This window comes from Panthera onca, chromosome A2 (assembly GCF_046562875.1).
Source record: "Panthera onca isolate mPanOnc1 chromosome A2, mPanOnc1 haplotype 2, whole genome shotgun sequence".
Lineage (NCBI taxonomy): Eukaryota > Metazoa > Chordata > Mammalia > Carnivora > Felidae > Panthera > Panthera onca.
Window position 1 is genome coordinate 128,128,467 of NC_138340.1, and position 14,752 is coordinate 128,143,218.

Consider the following 14,752-nt stretch of genomic DNA (forward strand, 5'->3'; position numbering starts at 1 on the left):
TGGGAGGTCAGCCCTGCCTCCCTAGAGATAGAGGCTGTGACATGGTTTCTGGTTTGGTTGTTTTGTTATTCCCCAGAGGGAGCTGGGAAGAGGGAGTCACAAGTGTATACAGAAACTGCCTCAGCTTCTCAGAACTCTTCTATAAAATAACGCTTTGGAGGCACTCTCCAAGAATAAATACTAGGATTTCTAGCCCAGTGTGGCACTCTAAACAGTCTAAAATGAGACACAGAGAAAACCAATTAATCTGTCACTGAGAGAGATTATTGTACATCATTTTATGGTAGGTCAGTCCTGATGGCAAATAGTAAAATACAAGCAAAATGATGATTAGTGTTTGATTTGTTGCAAAAACACCTAAACAGAATAGATCCTGTTTTTTTAACTTTGAAATAGCCAAGCAGAATCTCTTATCTAAATGCGAAAATGCATTATTTATGATTGGCTTTCATCTATTTAAAGACTTCAAAATTTAGGTTTCTACAGTATCCTTAGGGTTTATTGAGAACATTAGGAAGTAAGAGAAACCTGAAGGTAGTATCATTTATGAAAGAAATATAACATTGAGACTTTGAATATTAAATAATTTGTGTACCTAGCATTTTCTTTATTAAAAATACATTCCTCTAGGCTTTTATCTTAGGACTGATTAGTATCATAATTTAATACTAGTGGGTTGAGGTTTTTTTCTGTCTTGGTAACAAGCTAGAATAATTTGTGAACCTTTCACATTCAGAATAGGGAATAAAAAATAGATTGCATTATGAAAAATGCAGTGGTTGTTTTGACAGCTATTTTAAAGGTAAACTTGTATTTTTCAATAAATTTCTATACATTTATTTATTAAGCATAATTTTTCTCTTTTGAGTTTTAAATATAAAACACATACACACTATATGAATTAAACCCATGTATATATTCTTTATAAAGTCACTGAGTACACCACATACTCAGGCTGACTTTGGTTCTCAGTGATGATATGCATTTAAATTGGCATATATCAGTCTCCATGATGAGAGTTTTCACATTTGGAAGAGGAATTGTTTTAGGCCATTCGTAGATTATGATACAATAGTTGATTATTTTGTGTGGATCTGGGCATATTTATTGTATATCATAGGTTTAGAGGGGCGTGTGTGTGTGTGTGTATTAGTTCTTATTGAGCCAATTAAAAAGATTTAAAATTCTGACTCAACTAGCCAGTTGTATTGAGTAAAATATTTATTTATACAAAATCCCAAGAAACATAATAGTTTCATTTTTAGAAACCAAATTAAAATTCTTTTGAAAAAAGTGACTGATTGAATCAAAGTAAGTAGACATAAAAAATGTCATAAAGGTCAAAAGAAGTGAGAAGCAAAACGGTTTTTAAGTGACAGGTAAGGGAGAAAATAGTAACTTCAAAATTTAAAAAAATACAGTTTGTCAGTCTCAGTACTTGTATTCATTTGCTAGGGCTGCTGTTAAAAAGTACCACATTTTGGGTGGCTTAAACAGAAATTTAATGTCTGAGAGATCTAAAGGCTAGAAGTCTGGAATGAAAACGTTATTGGTAGGGTTGATTCCTTCTGAGGGTGTTTTGTTGTAAGGAAAAGATCTATTCGAGACCTCTCTGCTTGGCTTGTAGATGGGTGTTTTCTCCCTATGTCTTTTCACACCATCTTTTCTCTGTGCCTATTTGTATCTGTGTCCATATTTACCCCTTTGTGTAAGGACATCGGTCATATTGAGTTAGCCATCCCCCCCCACCCCCCCATGACCTCACTGTAACTTGATTACCTCTGCGAAGATCTAAATAAGGTCACATTCTAAGGCACTAGGGGTTGGGACTGCAACATGTCTTTTCTTGAGGGGACACAATTTAAGTCACAACAACGGTCTTAGGAAATTAAAATGAAACATTAAAACATAATATTGTCTGCCATTACAAAGTACAGAAATCCTCAAGTTAGCTAGTGGCTTGATGTAGCACTTTACATTAGTTTTGATAGTAGCAGAGGCTTCCCTCATAGAAGGCTAACTACCTTTATCTAGTTGTTTGGTCTGTTTCTCTGTCACAGTCTACTCTACAATTCATCTATGCTCACTAAGAGCAGAGACAGAAGGCATATGATTAGACTGAGAAAATCCACTCCAATAATTACAAAAGATTATGTCAAATAGCTATTTCTGCCTCATAGACACAGGGAACAGTAGTCTCCCTGTTTGAACACCGTGCTAGGCTTTGCATATTTCTATAGTTTGTTTATGTTTAAAGTCTTTCAAGGTGATTTAGTAGCTGCAAAATTTCTAAGTTGAAAATCAGGAGATCATTTTTTCCCCTATTGTCATTTGTCTTTCTCATTATTATAAAAAATAGTATGTTTTCATTTACTTTATGATATTTTACTAATGCAGCTAAACACAGAAATGCAAATTACATTATTTTTATTCAGAATGTCTCATTCCAGGCAACTTATTTTGCTTTTGACCTCTATTTCTTGAGTAAGTTTTGACTAAGATGGTCTTACTGTTGCTTCTGCATGACTAAACTTTAGACAGGTTTCTTCCTAACTAAAAGCCCTTGACTACCCATTTTCTCAGAGAATTTACTTTAGAAAACATGCAATTGTAAATTATTTCTCTGCCCTACTGAGATGTAAATCTTCTACAAGCCAGGAATGTGTTTCTTAAGGACCTTGGAGATATCCTATTGCAATGTACTCCTTAGAAAGATAGGACTTCTAGTCTAGTCTAGACTTCTTCCAGTCTTCGTGTGTGAGGGTAGGAGCCCAACTTCTGCAAGTAACAAGTAGGAAATGCAGACAGCCTAATGACATTGAACAAACCTCGCTCCTCCCCAGGGTCTTCTAGTACTTTTCCATTATCTTATTCCAACTTTTATTTTTATTTTTCTAAATTTATTTATTTTTGAGAGAGAGAGAGAGAGAGTGTGTGTAAGCAGGGGTGGGAGGCAGAGAGAGAGGAGGACAGAGGATCTGTAGTGGGCTCTGTGCTTATGGGAGAGAGCCTGATATGGAGCTTGAACTCATGAACCGTGAGATCATGACCTGAGCTGGAGTCGGACGCTTAACCGACTGAGTCACCCAGGTGCTCCTTTATCCCAACTTTTAAAAATCATTCTGCCTTTATTTCAGGGCAGTTGAGTTGTGGCTCTCTCCCCTATTGCAATAGTCTTGAATAAAATCTTCTTTGCCATTTTTAACAACTGTCTGGTACAACTTTTCTCTTTCACATTTTTTCTGGCCCTTTGTTTGGGGTTCTTCTATGAGTAAGGACATCTGCATGAATATGCCTCATTCTGTACTTGAAGTGAATGCGGGTTACTTTTCATAGTAAGGTTAAAGCTATTAATAAACCTGAAATTAGTGTCACAAATACAATATCTATGATCCACTCAGAAATTATGCTCTTAGTTTATTCTCTACGATATTTTGCTTTTGTCTGTTTCATTAGAAATATGGAGAGATATTTGATGTTAAATTCAAATACAAATATTTTTGGTTGCAGAAATCAGAGATGTCTATCCATTTACCATCTAAATATTTCTTAAATTCCTTCTCTTGTCCAGTTTTTATAACAACTTCTGTACTCAAGGCTTGCATCATCTTTCATTTGGCCTAATTATATTTTACTTGAATCTGTACTTTCTACCTAATCCCAAACAAATTTATTTTCTACCTCACAAAAGGGTGATTTTTCCAAATTGGAAGTCAGAATATGTAATTCTTAGAGCTACCACTGCCCTACACTGCCCTGTACCTTTATGTGAATTAGATAAGAAGTCCTCTTCTTCAATGAAAATAGAATTGAAGGTAGTAGACTATGAACTAAACAACTGTACTTGGGATGAGCTGGGGAAAGTGGGAACTTGGGCAGTTTTCCCTTCCAGGCCTTAGTCTCTTGGTATAGGATAAGGAGGGACAGATTACTTGTTGGTTGCCATGGGAAAAGTAGAATACTTCACTTCAATGGAGAGTACTGGCTGTTCCCAACTTAGCACACTGACCAATGATAGCATTACTAATGGCAGGACTGCTGGCTTTAGATGGCTTCCAACACAATGCATGATGATCCGTGGTATTATTCATGAAGTATTCTTACTGAAATGATTCTTATCAAGAATCATTATTATTTTTAGGTCTAATTTACAGTTTACAGAAAAGGTAGCCAATAGAGAAATAAATGTAACATCACAAGGGGGCGCCTGGGTGGCTCAGTCGGTCAAGCATCTGACTTCAGCTCAGGTCATCATCTCAAGGTTCGTGAGTTTGAGCCCCACATTGGGCCCTGTACTGACAGCTCACAAATTGGCAAATCCAAAAGGTGAGACATTCTACAGCACAGCTGGCCTTTTATCTTCAACAGTGGATGCCATGAAAAAAGTTGGTCCATTCTAGCTTAAAATGCATTTAAATGCTGCAACGACCAGACACAAAGCATAGTTCATGACTGATTACTGATTTAAACTAATGAGCCATATTGGTTGGAGATCCTGGGAATATGTGAATATAGGATGGTCATTAGATGTTTATTATTTATTGTCAGTTTTGTTAAGTAGGATAATACTATTGCCAGTATAGAAGGAATTATACTCATTTAGGGGTGAAACGTCATAAGAACTGCAATTTACTTTTAAAAACTTATATGAAAAAAATATGGAAACAAACATGACAATGTGTAAACAGCTGTTAAATTTATATGTCTATAGCCCACAACTATATGGTCAATTAATCTTTGACAAGGAAGGAAAGAATATCCAATGGAAAAAAGACAGTCTTCAACAAATGTGTTGGGAAAACTGGACAGCAACATGCAGAAGAATAAACTGGACCACTTTCTTACACTATACACAAAAGCAAATTCAAAATGGATTTAAGACCTAAATGTGAGACAGGAAACCATTAAAATTATAGAAAAGAGCACAAGCAGTAACCTTTTTGATACTGACTGTAGCAGCTTCTTTCTAGATATGTCTCCTGAGGAAGGGAAACAAAAGCAAAAATAAACTATTGGGACTTCATCAAAATAAAAACTTCTGGCTAGCAAAGGAGACAGTCAACAAAACTAAAAGGCAACCTATAGAATGGGAGAAGATATTTACAAATGATATATCTGATAAAGGGTTAGTATCCAAAATATGTAAAACTCAACACTCAAAAAAAAACTAATTCGATTAAGAATGGGCAGAAGACAGGAATAGACATTTTTCTAACAAGAGTTGTAAGGCCCAGTCTCTATTTAAGAAGGAGTTCTTGGGGAATTCCAAGACAACGAATGAGAGAAAAACAAGGACATTAGAGGAATTTGAAGCCCCTGGAACCTATAGCTGCAGCAAACATTAAAGACAACCCAACCCTTAGCCAGATTAACATAACACCTCATGCCAAAGTCCTATTAACCCAAGTTCTTATTACTCAATATATCATGGCTGGCTTTCAGCAAAATTACAGGGCATAACAAAAGGCAATAAAACCCCTTAGTCTGAAGAGGCAAAACAGTCATCAGAACCAGACTCAGATATGGCAAAGATTTTAGAATTATCAGGGAATTTAAAATAACTATGATTTGGGGCCCCTGGTGGCTCAGTTGATGAAGCGTCTGACTTTGGTTCAGGTCATGATCTTGCAGTTTGTGGGTTCAAGCCCTGCATTGGGCTCTGTGTTGACAGCTTGGAGACTGGAGCCTGCTTTAGATTCTGTGTTTCTCTCTGTTTCTGCCCCTCCCCTGCTCGCACTCTGATTCTCTCTTTCTCAAAAATAAACATTAAATTTTTAAAAAATAACTTTGATTAATATATTTAGGACTGTAATGGAAAAAGTAGAAACATGTAAGTTCAGATGGGTAATTTGAGTAGAGAGATGCAGTGTAAAAAAGAATTAAAAGGAAATGCTAGAAATAACAATGAAAAAGAATAGTAACAGAAACAAAGAATGCTTTGATGGGTTTATCATTTGACCTGCATGACCAAAGAAAGAGTCACTCTAAATTTATCTGATTAGTACTTATTCATTTCTCAAATGTAGATCAGTTATTGGTTCCTCAAAAATGCATCTCTGACCCATCTTTTTCTAGATGTTTTTATATCACATTGACTGCCTATTTACAAGGGTATCATAAATTATCTTTTTGGACACGAGCCTTCTCTCATAGACTATGACCATGGTGTATGCAACGTGGATCACTTTGTTATCAGTTTCTGTGAGTCAGAACTAACTCATCATAATGCCAAATAAACACTGAAGAAGTAAGTTAGTAACTGTGTATTTTATTTTCTAAAAACCTTCATAGTCTATATTATAAAGTCAAACATCTGAGATGTCTATCTACTAATATTTTTAAGTCCTTGTTTGGCACCCAGAGTTTAATAATTGGAAAACTTCTCAAAAACCATGCTAAGTTGTAGTGACTTGAGATGTGGTTCAAAAAATATGAAATTTGATTAGAATGATATAAATATTGAGTGCACATCTAATTATTTTCCCCAAAGAAAACACCTCTTGAGAAGAGTTACTTGATATGGAAAAACAGCTTAAAATTGTGGGCTTTTATTTCTTTTCCCTGGCTTTTATCTCAGTACACTTTTGGTGACAATTCTCTATAGGTGTCTCATGTTTCTGCATATCTTGTGAGCAGAGACACTATCATTGGTCTGGACTATATTTTCAAGGGCATTTGTATAATGAATAACCTAGTAAGATAGGGATAGTACCTTCTTCCAAAAAAAAAGTGCAAACGTGGTTACTGACCATGATGAAAGAACCAGGATTCTTAACCTCAGGGTTCCTCTCTTGGAATGTAATCCATTGTGTATACAAGTGTCATCTGGCCCTCTTTGCATTGCCATGTGGGAATTGGGGCTCAGAAACTCAGAGAAATGCTGATGGTCTGGCTACTGTTCTTGCTGTGAGTGGTAATGTGGCCTCTATCTCTGGCCCAGGAGTCTGAGTCTGCTGCCAGCATTCAGGATCCTGTAGCAGGCTAACTTGCTACCTTGCAAGGAGGATAAAATATTAGGTCCTTCACGGTTCTTAACATACACTACAGAAAAAAAATGCCTTCAGTTGGAGAGTGGAGGCCGCTCTTTAAGCAACAATTATTTAATTAGAGAAGGAATGGATATTTTTGAAACCATGAGTATTGGCTCACCTCAGGAAAGAAGTGATCCCACAATAACTTAGTACAGTCCTGGTTGGGAATATAGAGCACACTCCATACAACTACTGCAGCCTGTAACTCAGAGCCTTGGGATGTGGGTCCAAAACAATACATGGTGATGTATTTACAAGAGTCCTTACTACTATTTTAGTCAAGAAGCTAAACAGATGAATCCATTAAATGATTTAAAGTCATATATTCAGGCTGTAGTTGGTGACATATACAGATAGAACATGGGACAGAGAGACTCGGCAAGGCTCCTATTTTCTACCAGGGTGAAATGAACCTGAAAGTGAAGAGAAGGAAGAGAGAAAGAAAGGGGTGAGGGTGGATAGAGAGTGAGAACATGAGCAAGAAGTGAGGGGTGGGGAGGAAGGAAGTAGGGAGATAGAGCAACAGAGAGAGGGGCTGGGGACAAAAAAAGAGAGATGTAGTGGGGAGATAGAATGAGGGGGGAGAGTGAGAATTGATGGTAATAGCAAGCACATGAAAGAGAACAACAGATCGACAAATATCCACTATTTAACTGGATAGACAAATTTATATTGTGAAGTTGCTAAGAAAATGATGTTTTCACTTGTAATTCATTTTTCTTCCTGGCTCTAGTGATCTGATTTGAGAAGTTACCATGCCAGTAAATCTGACTGTGGAATTGCATTCAAGGTACCTAAATCTCAAAAGCATGGCTTAAAATGTTCACTCTCCTTGCAGTGGATCAGCAAATATTCCTTTTCCAGTCAAAATTGCATTTTGATACTCATTTCCACATACCCTGTCGTAAAGTCAACGCTGAACAATAATTGTGTCTTCAGTCCACAAATCATGTGAGTGTTTTGACTGAGTTGTGTTGTGAAAATATCCAATAAGGAATAATGAGGAGAAAGAATAAATGAATATTGTATACAGTTTTATTAAATAAGCCATCAAGAAATATGATTGATTTATTGAATCTTGGAGAAGGTCTCATCACAGAAATTGTGACTAGTTTTGCCCTACATTAAATAGGATTTAAACATTAAGAAAATAAAGGTACATCACAATTGACAGTTTCATTCAGTTAAGCCATGTACATTTCTAACTGAAAAACATTAAAAAAAAATTCCAAAGCAGAGTTCCTGATGAGATTTTAGCTATAAAGAAAGTAATGACAGGTAGAAAGAAATCAGTATCCTCATTGGAAGCCTTGGCATATTTAAAATCTAAATTAAATTGGTTATGAATGTCAGTAATACACTATTAAGATTAACAAAGAGCTCAGACGATATTAAATAACTGAGGTAGAATGATAGAATGATTGATGCAGTGAACGTATTAAAAGACCAACTGACAAAAGGTATTTCAGTGTTACTACACAGAGTGTGAAATCCTTGACTCAAATGTGGAACACCAGAGCTTCTGTTTGAGTTGAAACACTGGATTCGAAGAGATATTTAGGGGAGATAGAAAATGTATTATTCAAGGAGATGATAATATCATTAATATTATTAATAATTATGAATGCCGATGTTTGCATTTTGTATTTAGGGCTTTGTGTGAAGTGTTTACTTTTTATCTATTATTACCATGATGCTGCAAGATAGACATTATTATCCATATTTTATCAAATAGAAACCCAGACAAAGAGGCTCACAGTAAGGTTGAGCAGTTAATGGTGAGGCAGAGATTAAAACCAAATTCTGCTGCTCTTTCAACTATTATAAAGGAAAAGTTTTCCTGGCTTTCAAGTCAACTACCTTCAGTGAGACAAAGGAAAATACCTTTGCATTTGTTTTCTGCACACTTAGCCAGCTTTCACACTTACCACAGACTTAGTAGTTTAAAACCATAGCTCTTTTCCTATAGTCTTAGGTCTGAGGTTCCCCATTTGTGGGTGTGCTGTTAGCTGGGGACTGCCTCTGCTCTTAGAAGTCACCGTCATGCCTTCTTGTGTGGTCCCTCCTTTTTCAAACCAGCAATAACACAGTTAGTCCTTCTCATATTTTGATCTTTTACTTTTTCTTCTGCTCCCAGCTAGAGGAAACACCATGCTTTTAAAGGGCTGACATGAAAGTCAGCTGACTTGGGGCTTGTTACCTCTATAAACTTCTTTCACAGCACTACTTGATTGAGTGCTTGAATAACTAGTGGAAAGGAATCTTCAGGGGAGAGAATCTTTACCGTTTTCCCCATGACAATCACTTTCAAATAACTGAATATTCGAAATGTGTGCTACAGTTTTGTTTTTTTTTTAAGTAACTATGATTTATAGTTTTAGGTTTTCATCCAGCATCCCTTCAGATCTGCTCTGGGAGGGTCAACGTTTTTTCCAGACTCTATTGGTCATTCTAAAAGCTCTGATTGAATAAATACTCATGCTGTCTAATATAATAGCATAATTCCCAATATCTCAAAATTAAACCTACTCTTTTCTCCCTGTGTAAGGTCTGTTTCATTTTGAAAGTCTGACATCAGGCATGATAGCAGGGGAAATCTGTTTTTTTGTTTTTTTTGTTTTTTTTTTTTTTTAGCAGCCCATAATCACCTCCTCCTAATTTGCTTGTTGCTATTTCTGACCTCCAATGTCAGGCTAAGAGGTAGAAAGAATCAGGGAAGAATGGACATGGCCTTGCATGGTGTGACCATAGTGTTTTCCAGGCTTAGGAGATACTCAAAATTGCCATTTCCTCTTGTAAAAATTTTATGAGATTACTTAGAGATTCCTCTGATTTTCTGTACCCATGGAGAAAATTTAAAAGAATATTGAGTAACCTTACTTTGAATTCCTGACCATTGTTCTCATGTGGACCATTAATGCTGCCCAATCATCTTCCAATATATGCTTAGTCTTTCTGCCTTCCCAGATGGCATTTTCATGCTTTTGCCTCCTCAAATTTTCAACACGTTTTTTTCCCCATTCTTGTTCAGGGAGACTGACCTTTGATTCTTATTTGCCAAAACAAACAAACAAGCACCATCAGAGCAGAAGATTCCTAGATCCACATCATCCTCCTCTATGCCCATATGTGCTAATGCCCTCTCGTGACCATGGAGGAATTTTCCATGCTTCTCTGTGGACATCTTCTCTGTGTGTGTTTTTGTATCCCAGTGCTCTCACCTCCTCAAAGAATTCCTTGCCCCTCTCAATTTCATGGCTTATCAGTATCTCACTCTTTACTATATACTGAACATTTCTCATTGGCATACAAGTATGTTTTTCCCCCATCTTAAAAAAAAAAAAACAGACAACACCCCCCATAACTTTCCCTCTCAGCTACTGCTTACCTAGTTATCCCACTTTATATGAAACACATCTCAAGATAATCATGTAAAATCACTTTCTGCAAATCAGCATACTTTCCTCACACTATCCATTGATTCCCTCTTTTAATCATCGTCTCTAAACTTCACAGTTTTTCCAACATCCAGACACTTCATCCCACTTCCATTATGCCAGTTCCCTGGTCCAATACCTTACCATCTCTAACTTTGGTTACTCGGTAACTTTCTTCCTGTTACCACAGTCAGCCTGGTAACAGTTTATTCTTAACACAAATTATTCTAGTTCCTATCATGTCACTTCACTGAAAGGCCTCCAATGGTTTTGCCTTTTACTCAGAGTAAAAATTCAGAACAGCCCACAAGACCCTGCAGGTTCTAGGCTCCTTTATCCCCTTGATTGTACTTGATTGTACTTTCCCTTCTGTTTTACCTGTCCTGAGGATTGTCCCCTTTCCTGTCCTGAACAGCTGAAGCCACTCCTGCCTTAAGGCTTTTGCTGTTTACCCTCCTGGGAAGATCTTTCCCATATTTTGCATACCTTCCTCATTCTTTTAGATCTTTTCAGTGAAACATTGTTTGACACCTTATTTAAAGCTTAATAGACAACAATCCTTCCCAGACCCTTATCTTTTCCCCTCTTCTGTGTTTGTTTATTATTTATTTTGGCTTTATTATTTTTCCAGCTTTATTTACATATAATTGATATATAACATTGAGTATATTTAAGGTGTGATGTCAGTTTGATACATTTATATATTGCAAAGTGATTACCACTATAGCCTTAGCTAGCATTTCTATCTCATCACATCATTACCATATCTTTCTTGTGATAAGGATGTTTAAGATCTAATCTTTTAGCCACTTTCAAGTATATAATACATTATTATGAACTATAATTGCCATGCTATATGTTAGATCCCCAAGGGTTATAACTAAAAGTTTGTACCCTTTGACCGATATCTCCTTATTTCCCCTATCTTCCAGCTCCTGGTAACCACCATTCTACTCTCTGTTTCTGTGAGTTTGGCTTTATAAAATTCCAGATATAAGTGATATTATGCAGTATTTGTCTTTCTCTGTCTCACTTATTTCACTTAGCTTATTGCCCTCAAGGTCCATCCATGTTTTCACAAATGTCAGGATTTCCTTCCTCCTCATGGCTGAATAATGTTCATTATGATTATATATATACATACCACATCTTCTTTATCCATTATTTTTTTAATTCTTAAATATTGTTTTAATGAAATTATAAAATAGGAAGAAAAATAAATAAAATATAAACTGTTTTTAAAAAGCAATGAAAACAATGCAGTGAGTAGTTACATGTGGCAATCCAGAGTAAAAGGGTGTTTTATATCGGGATAAAATTTCCAGTATCTACTGTATACATTGATCCAAAAGTGTTAAATTAAACAATGTTGTTTTTTTCCCCATTATTTTTGATCCTAGCATTTACCACTTTTCTAATCATACACATTTTTTTTTATTCTTTTAGTCTGTTTTATGCAAGAAGCTCTAGGAAGGCAGGAAATTTTGTTTATTATTATATTCTCAAAGAGGCGTGGGAAAACAAAGGTGGTCATGTGTTTGTCTATATATCTATGTAACTGTGTATCTATCTAAATTTTCCATGTAAGCGTTTGACACCACAAATTTTCTTTTAAGCACCTGTGAAGCTGCATCTTGTCAATTTTGATATGGTGTATAGTGTGTTGCCATTTAGTTCAAAATATTTAGAATTTTGTTTTGTGATTTTTTTCTTTGATCTATGAATTGTTCAGAACTTATTTATTATTTTCTAGTCATTTCAGTTTTCTTAGAGATCTTACTACTATTAATATATTTATTATGTTTTAGAGAATGTGTTGTATATTATTTAATCTTTTAAGTTTATTGAGATTTATTTAATGGCCTATAATCTTGTTTATCTTGGATAATGCTCTATATACAATCAAAAATATGTGTATTCTATATTGGATGTAGTGTTCTATAAATGTCTTCTGGCCATGTTTGTTGATAATGTTATTATTTTTTTATATCATTAACATTTTGGGGTCAGTCCAACAATTAATAAAAAAGAAGTGTTAATTTCTCTGACCATGATTGTGGTTTGCCCATTTCCTTCATTAGTTATATCGAGTTTTGCTTTACATTCTCTGAAGTTTTGTCTTACGTACACACATCCAAAATTGTTAGAATTTTTTGTGAATTAGCCCTTTTGTCATTATCAAGTAGCAGTCACTATTCTGATAATACTCCCAGAGTTGAAGTTTATATCCTTTCTTTTTATATGTATGCATACCAGCCTTCCCATGATATTTACTTTGCATACATTTTTTCTATTCTTTTATTGTCAAACAGTCTGTATCTTTATGTAAGTGTATGCTTGTTCACCTGTCTGTAGTTAAATCTTATTTCTTTTTAATTTGTTGTGTTAATATCTGACTGTTAATTAAATTTCTTAATCCGTTTATATTTACTGCAATTTATTGGGATGGTTGCACTATTGTTTATCTTGTTTGTTTCTTCTTTGGTTGTTTCCTTGATACTCCTTGTTTCTCTTATTTTGATCAGGTAATTCAAACTTTTCTCTTGGCAGCATACCTAATCATCTTTATAAGTTTGTGTGTGTGCATGTGTGTGTGCTTGTGTGTGCGTGAGTGCGTGTGTGTGTTCAGATGAATCTCTAGGGATAATGTGTATTTGTTTATTTTTTTAATGTTTATTTTTGAGAGAGAGAAACAGAGTGCAAGTGGGGGAGGGGCAGAGAGAGAGGGAGACAGATTCTTAAGCAGGCTCTAGGATCTCAGCTGTCCATGCAGAGCCAGATTGGGGGCAGGGGGGTGGGGAGAGGCACGTTAAACTCATGAACCCTGAGATTGTGACCTGAGCCGAAGTCCGATGCTTAATTGAGCCACCCAGGTGTCCCATTATATATCCCACAATACAACGTAACTTTGCTTTAAAGCTCAAAGGTCTTTCAAAGAAACTAGTGAAAATAATGAAATTCTTTTATATTTAACCAGATATTTTTCATTTTAATGTTCTTCAATTCTGGTTGTCCATATATGTTTACTAACTGGTTCCATTTCTTTTCAAACTGAAGAACGAGTTGTCAAATTCAGCCTTTGTTTAAATATTTTTTTTGTTTTATTTTCATTTTTGGTGAATTTTTTTGCTGGGTAGATTATGTTAAATTGACAGTTCTCCTTTAAATATTTTTTAATTTATTTATTTATTTTGAGAGAGAAAGCACACACATAAGCTGGGGAGGGGCAGAAAGAGAGAGGGAGAGAGAGAATCCAAGCAGGCTCCCCACCATCAGCTCAGAGCCCAACACAGGGCTTGATAAGAAACAGTGAGATTCAACTTGAGCTGAGATCAAGAGTCCAATGCTTAACTGACTGAGCCACCCAGGCACCTGTGTTCTTCTCCTTTAGAGATATGTTCCATTGCCTTCTGGTTTGTGTTGCTACTGATGAAAAGTTAGCATTTGTTCTCATGTTTATTCTCTTGGATTTGGTGTCTTTTTTCCTCTGGCTGCTGTTACGGTTTTTTTATATCTTATATCTATATCTTTGGTGTTTGGTACTTGTACTATAATATGCCTGGTATGACTTCCTGTCATTTTATCTTATTAGGGATATATTGAACTTCTTGGATTTATGCATTTATATCTTTTTATCAAGTATAGAAAGTGTTTGATGCAGAATGAGAAAAATGATTGATACAGCCTATTTAAGAGGAAAACATCATGAGAAGCTATATTTATAATCCTAATAATTCTTTGTTTGAGGTGAACCTAGAGATGGGGAAAAGGCTAAGAGCCAATTTAAGCTATATTTCAGCATTTCAAATTTATTGTGAGAAAAGATATCTTATAGATGAACATATGGAGACTATTGCTATAAAATATTAAGTAAAAATTTGAATAATTCAAAATACATTTATAGGAAAATGGATATGAAAGATACGTAATTACAGAATTTTGCATGCATAATTATGTCAATATAGAACCTCCAGTGAACTGTGAAAAAGTTCCTTAAAACTGAGAGGCTTATGGATTTAAAAATATATGATAATATCAAATTTATTTAATTAACAGATGACATAAATGACCCAGAGAGTCTATGTGATCTTCCAAGGCATGATAGGAAAGCATAGAGAGAAGGCAGACAGATTTCCAATCTTGGATGCTCTAACTATATCACTCTTCATGCTATTTTTAAAAGAGCATAGTTTAGGCCTTAGGATTTTATAAATAAGACATTAGAATTAAATAGGTAGATTATCAGCCATATATTAATATTTTGCTACAGTTGAAATAACAGTA